This window comes from Emydura macquarii, unplaced genomic scaffold (genome assembly GCF_026122565.2).
Source record: "Emydura macquarii macquarii isolate MOO-44397 ecotype Brisbane River unplaced genomic scaffold, CSIRO-AGI_Emac_v2 contig_2432, whole genome shotgun sequence".
Taxonomy (NCBI): Eukaryota; Metazoa; Chordata; order Testudines; family Chelidae; genus Emydura; species Emydura macquarii.
Window position 1 is genome coordinate 4,165,284 of NW_027132569.1, and position 7,115 is coordinate 4,172,398.

Here is a 7,115-nt window from a genome sequence, read left to right on the forward strand (position 1 = left end):
CACCAGCTGGGGGGTAGAGGAGCTACCTCAGTCCATTGTTTGGCTGGTCCACTGGATGCCTCTGGATAACCAGGGCAACAGGAGAGCAGTGCAGGTGTACAAGTCTTGGATGTGTAGCTCTGTGCCAGAACCCAACAATAATGGCAAGCATATGGCAGTCCCTGCCACATGGCTTGCCTCTGAGGAGCTGACTGTTTACTGGCAGTGAGGGGGTGAAGTGGGGAGGGCACCAGGACCCCTCTGGACACTTTAGGAACTTGTAGATTGTGGTTCTGCATTTTCTTCCAGTGTACTGGAGGGATTCTCCTGTATTTTTCCACTACCATATCGTTTGACAGGACTAAACCAAGTGGGAGGGCTCTCCTGTTCTTCCCACCGACCTTTCATAGGATATTCTGCTCTTCCACGCCTGTAGCAGCTTGAGCTCCACTAGGTGCTTGTGTGTAACCAGAGCACAAATCCATGTTGTACCTCCAGCTAGATGGTATCAGCTATTCTTTGTGCTCAGGGAACTTGTTGAGGCTGACTGACTCCAGAGGTTGCCTTTGCTGGTCTCCAGAAAAGCTTTGAGGCTGGGGTGGAAGGGCTGTAATTAGCATCTGCTCAGTGTGGCGGGACCGTCCTGTTGCTCATCCCTCAGCACTGGATGAGCTCCCAAATGGATTATATGTAGGGATGACACAACATGGAAAATGTGACTCCCTTCTGCGTCTGCCTGTTCTCCAATGTCCAGCAGCAAGAGGGCAGAGTGCAGCTAGTGGCCTGGGGTCCTGAGTGTGTTAAGGGGACTCCACAGGAAAGTGAGTACAATTTTCCCTTACCCAGCATTGCACTAGATAGTGGGATTGGCCTTATAAATGGAGGGGCTGCAGCAGTTGAAGATGGTGATGGACTGTAGAACAATTGTTTCAAGCATACACTAGTACTAGGGGCAAACTAGTGTCTCCTCACTTCAAGGTTGCCTTGCTTGGGAATAAGGTCCACATAGGAGGGGCAGTGCTCACATCCTTGCATTCTGAAATTTCCATACAGAGGCACTTATCTGGCCCCCTGCAGTGAATGGGGAGATAGGCAACTACTTGCCTCCTATCCTGGTTCTGAAAACTCGGCTGGGCAGTAGCTGGATTGAGTTCAGCTGCATGGCAGCTGAGCAGGCCAGCAACTAAGTACCTTAAACAACACATGCTTTCAGGTGAGATGTGGCTCACGTTCACTATAATGATGAAGTACGAACTAAGAAGAGAGTTTCACTTCCTGCAACATATAGGTGCTCTCGGGAGTTCTCCTGTCCAGCTAATGGTCTGGCCAACTCTGTTCTGCTTGCAAGCTGCCAGGATTGCAGGTGACATGTCCACAGTAGTTGTAACTGAAAAAGGTAAACAAGTTACATGAGCCTTCAGCTGACGTACATAAGGTCATGTGTATATACATGGACCCCTTTTTAGGAAGTAGTTCAAAGGCTGAAAATAGTTAATTTTCCTCACAAACTTCATGAATTGACCTTTCTCCCCATTAATTTCAAACTAACAAAAATACCTCTGGTCTAGTATTTTACCTGAGCAACACTAACTGGAGTGACACCTGCCCTCAGATGACCAAGGAACCCTGAATTTAGGTATTTAATCTCTCCAGTAACTGTTCTCATTGGTTCACTATGCTTGTCTATTTTGCTCCTCACATTGTAGGAAACGATGGATGATTCAACACTATGAAGGGCAGGGGAACAGTCAATAAAGTAGAGAGGACGGCCACAAATTTTATGTCCTGGTCATGTGTATATTTTGAACTAGTAGAAGAAATGTGTGGCTTTTAGCCTGTTGTAAGCTGGTGGGTTTGAGCCTGCCTTCTGGGCTCTTGCAAGCATGCTAAGGAAAACAAACCCTCCCTAGTTGTGGCTCAGGGTAGCCCCTATAGTGTCTGGTCACAGTCCTCACTCCCTTAGTAACAAGCAAAGCAAAACAAGTGAAGAATCAGCATAACAATTCTTTCCTTCGGGTAAGGAGATGATAGCAAGAGCAGTCCTCTAGGACCAGGGATAGTCAATAGGCAGGCTGCCAGACACTTTTGAACGGACCACAAAATCCTGTTTACTTATTATTATCATTATTATTGTTATTTTTGTATTTTCTCTGGAGTCTGGACCTTGATTATACCTTGACCAAGAAATTTGGACCTTGACAAAAATGATTGATTACCCCTGCCTAGAACTATCATAGTAAGGTAAGATGAGCAAGTCAGCCTACCTGCAAGAAAATGCAATTGGCTGACTAGACAAGATAATAGAGAAGCCCCACTCATTTAAATCTGATACTGTGATAAATAGACCCATTTGATTCCTGAATTGTGGTATCAAATTGGATTAGGAGAGGCTTGCAAAACCAGCTTTTTTTCAGGTACAGAGAGAACATTTGTCTGTCTGTCTTACCTTTTATGTTGGGACTTCCCTTTCTGAGATCTTTCAAAGAAATTATATCTTTCAGGATGTTTTAGTTTCTAAGGAAGCAATAGGTAATATCCCCTCAGCCTCTGATGTTATGTTAAAAGCACCCATCTTCTAGGTACATGAAAGAAAATAAGTATAAATATTAACACAAAAAAGAACTCCACTACCCAGAATACTTTACAATATAGCCCAATCTAATATCAGACAGCCTGTTTAACAGTAAAGCCACCAAAAGGAGTACGCCCACAGCCCCAATCAATCTAGATGTCTCAACCCAACGCTTCCTTAGAAATCCTGGTGTACTTTGGAGCATGAAAGTTAATAATTTGTCCTCAAGAGCATGTACAGGTCTCCCATTCTTAATCTTGCTTAATCTTATCACTAGGCTTTCACTGGCCTCTGCTTTAGAACACCACAGGCTGAACATTAGAGTTAGTTCAAAAACTACCTTTTTCTGAGCTTGTCAAAATCAGACATATTTGTGCTGGCTTTTCAGTTCATACTACACCACAAGTTTCCTGTGGCTGTAAGGGTGAATACTAACTTGTAATTTTTTCATGGTTTTCATCTTTCAGTAACATTAACTGATTGGTTCATGGTGGGTTCCAAGTCCCAGTTCATAGCCACATGCTAAAGTTCACTCATAAATATGGTTCTTGGGGGGAACCATTTTCTACTTTGGTAGATTAATGTTCCCTCCGGCTATTACATGGCTGAATACCACTCCAGTTCCACATCTGGTGGCAGTTGCTGTATGCACTGTCACAGTTTCAGAGTAACTGCATCTTTGACACTCCCAAATCCAGTCTTCCTAGAGGACATTCACTTAAGGTTTTAGGTTTCCTAACTGTCACCTGTCTTGAGTGGAGACCTGTGTCGCTCTCCCTCCAGATCAGGGGTTTAGGCTTGCAGTCTCTCTGCACCTCATTGTGATTTTCCCCAGCAGGTCTGACCTGGGGCCAACATTCGTGGTTAACCTTTTGCCAGGCACTACAAAAGTGTACACCAGTTACCAAACAGTCTTCACAAAGCAAAGCACATTTATTCTCGGGGCAAAAGTATTACAGAGAAAACATAAAAAGAAACCTACATGCACGCTGAAAGCTTATCAGAGATCATACCCTCCCTTCCTCACTCCCACTTCCATGCAGGGCTTTGATAGGAATCAGTCTGTCAAACCTCTCAACTTGGTTTGCTCTTCTGGTTACAAGTTTCAGATCAAGAACAAGAATAATCTGTTCCTTTATACAGTTTGTTTGTGCCTTTAATCTCTGACCTCCTGCAACAGGAAATCACCTGTCACTTGCACTGTCCTCAGGGAGAAGCTTCAAAAGGCTGCATTTTGCATAACTGGTGTTGTGGAATTTTAATTAACCAGATTCCCCTGGAAACCCACTTAATAGTTACTGTCACAAAAGTCCATGCTGTCTGGTACATTTTAATATAGTTGTTTCACTTTCACTTACCAGGTCTCTCACCTGTCACAGGCTTAACAAGGATGGTTCAGAGCAGGCACTGAACATAGTAAGTCAGTCAAACACTTGCTTAGTGTCCTGTTCACACACAATGGACTAAAGACATTATTGGACTGGCTTATGTCAGTGACTAGGCAGCTATATCTGAAAGTTAGGCATAAACGTGATATAATGAAGAGATCCTTTTGCTATAACAGAGTTGTGGAATCATGGGGTGCATTCAATTTTTATATCTTTTCTGTTTCATTGGATGTCTCCTTGCTCTTGTATTCTGAAAAAGTAGATGGGGACCTGATTTGCTTTCTCTATCATTCATTTGATGTAGATTTAGTTTAGCGGAGACAAGATAAACAGTCTTAATCCCTTCATTTTCTCAGTCTGTAATCAGCTGTTGGTCGCTCCTGGATCTCTTCCTCTTGTTACTTTGGGTTTTGGTGAAAGGTAGTGTCCAAGAAGCAAGTGATGGATATCTTAGTGTCTTCATTGACAGATGGACTTGGCCTGGTGAAGAGCTGGCTTGCTCTTCAGTTAAGGGAACAGTAAAGCTGATGGAGCCACGGTGGTAACAATGGGGGCAGGGAAGGTCAGGGCCTGTTACTCTTGCTTGACTACACATGCTGGGAAAGGGTAGAATCTAGGCCTAGATTTGCAAAGAATTAGGTAGCTAGAAAAATCTCAGGAACACCACTGTGATGCACAAAGCCTGAATTAGGCACCGAGGCTCCCTATATAATGAATTGGGGGCTAGGCGTCTTAGAATGTGATGCCCACAAGGCAACCCAGATGAACTGGGAGCTGCCCAAGCCAGCCTAGAGACATACATTTCAAGATGGCATACATTAACAGACTCAGGGAGCTGGTAGGTAAGATCTCACGAGAAGCAAATCTAAGGGGAAAAACAGTTCAATAGAGTTGACAGTTCTTCAAAGAGACATTATTAAGGGCATACGAGCAAACTATCCCACTGGTAGGAATGATAGGAAATTTGGCAAAAAAACACCCTGGCTTAACTGGAGATCTTCAATGATCCGAAACTCAAGAAAGAGTCCTACAAAAAGTGGAAACTAGGCCAGATTAAAAAGGATGACTATAAACAAATAACATAAGTATGCAGGGACAAAAATAGGAAGGTTAAGGAATAAAACAAGATTAAACTAAATAGAAACAAAGGGTAACAAGAAAACATTCTACAAATACATTAGAAGCAAGAGGTACACCAAAGACAGGGTAGGCCTGTTACTCAATGAGGGGGGGAAAATAATAACAGAAAATGTGGGAAATGGCAGAAGTGCTAAATGACTTTTTTGTTTCTGTTTTCACCAAAAAGGTTAGTAGTGATTGTATGTCTAACATAGTGAATGCCAGTGAAAACAAGGTATGATATGAGGCTAAAATAGGGAAAGAACAAGTTAAAAATTACTTAGACAAGTTAGATGTTTTCAAGTCATCAGGGTCTGACGAAATACATCCTAGAATACTCAAGGAGCTGACTGGGAAGATATGAGCCATTAGCGATTATCTTCAAAAAGTCAAGGAAGATGGGAGAAATTCCAGAGGACTGGAAAAGGGCAAATATAATGCCAGTCTATAAAAAAGGAAAATAAAGACAACCCAGGGAATTACAGACCAGTCAGCTTAACTTCAGTAGCCAGAAAGATAATGGAGCAAATAATTAAGCAATCAATTTGCAAACATCTATAACATAATAAGGTGATAAGTAACAGTCAACATGGATTTGTCAGGAACAAATCAAGTAAAAGCAACCTGATAGCTTTCTTTGACAGGGTAACAAGCCTTGTGCTTGGGGGAAAGTGGTAGATGTGGTATATCTTGACTTTAGTAAGGCTTTTGATACTGTCTCGCATGACCTTCTCATAAACAAACTAGGGAAATACAACCTAAATACTATAAGCTACCAGGGCAGAACAGTCAATGGTCCCCGCCCCCCTAGAAAAGGAGGGCTGAAGTTTACGACCATGGGCAGTGGGTGAAGCTCTCCTCAGGGACGCTAGCTCCCCATCCTGCCTCTTCCACCCACGGCCCAGCCCGCACTCCACCCCTGCTCCATCTCTGGTCCCGCTCTCTCCCCTCCCCCCCTGCTCGGTCCCCCTCCTCTCTTCCACACATCCCCTTCCCTCAGGTGGTGAGCAGCAGGGGGAGGATGAGTGGGGAGAGGGGAACGAAGGATGAGGCAAGCAGCAGCGAGCGAGAGAGGAGGGACGTGGCAACAGGGAGGCCAAGCGGTTTTAAAACTGGCAGGGTCCTGGATAATTGCCCCTTTGCCCCCCTCCCTCTGTCAGTGAGCCTGGGCACAAGCAAGTGCCCCTCCAGCTTCTGGTGGTCGAGTAGAACAATAGGCCCAGTGAAAACCAGCTCTAATGAGCTCCTTACACGGACACATACACTATCTTAAATGTATTGCAAGAACATCGGCTCAGAAGATACCCACTCCTCTCAATTAATCATTTCACTCACCCCTCAAACTCTCTACTGGAGAGCACGCATCCAGCACAGCTTCCTAGGACTCTGAATACACAGGCAACGGGCAGCACAAATGGTGAGTCCAAAAAAAAAAAAAAAACAAAAAAAAAAAAACCACCAGAGGAACATGTGATTCCCAGGGAGGATAGAGCAACCAAGGGAAAGGGAGGGGGACAGCAGCACCATCAGACACACACAAATGCCACATGCCCTTTTCCACAGGCTCAGCGACCTGCCAGACCTGAACCAAAGAATATTTCTCCAAAAATCACCCTCAATCACACCTCAGAGCACATGAAACCCCTGGCATCTTATGCTTTATGTCCTAGAGCTGTGCAAATGGATTACCCCCACCCCTTGAACTTCTCTATATGTGGAGGGGAGCAGGCTTATAACCACAGGAACTGAAATAGGGCTGCCCTGCCACTAGGCCTTGTCATGTCCTTAGGGGACATGGTAATCCAAATGGTAAATCCTCTTGGACTATTTCAGTGAGAATGGGGGAACTGTAAATTCGTGCCCACAGCATCTGCACAGGGGAGTTTCAGCACAGCACTTCGCTGCGATACCCCCTGTAGTCCAAACTATGGGGCGGTGTAGATGTACCGTAAGTCCTCTCATTACAGTCTTGCTGCAATAAATGAAAACTTGAGGGAGGTCAGAATTTTGCAAGCCAAACATGAAAACATGAGACAAGAGAAACTGATGTCATCCAG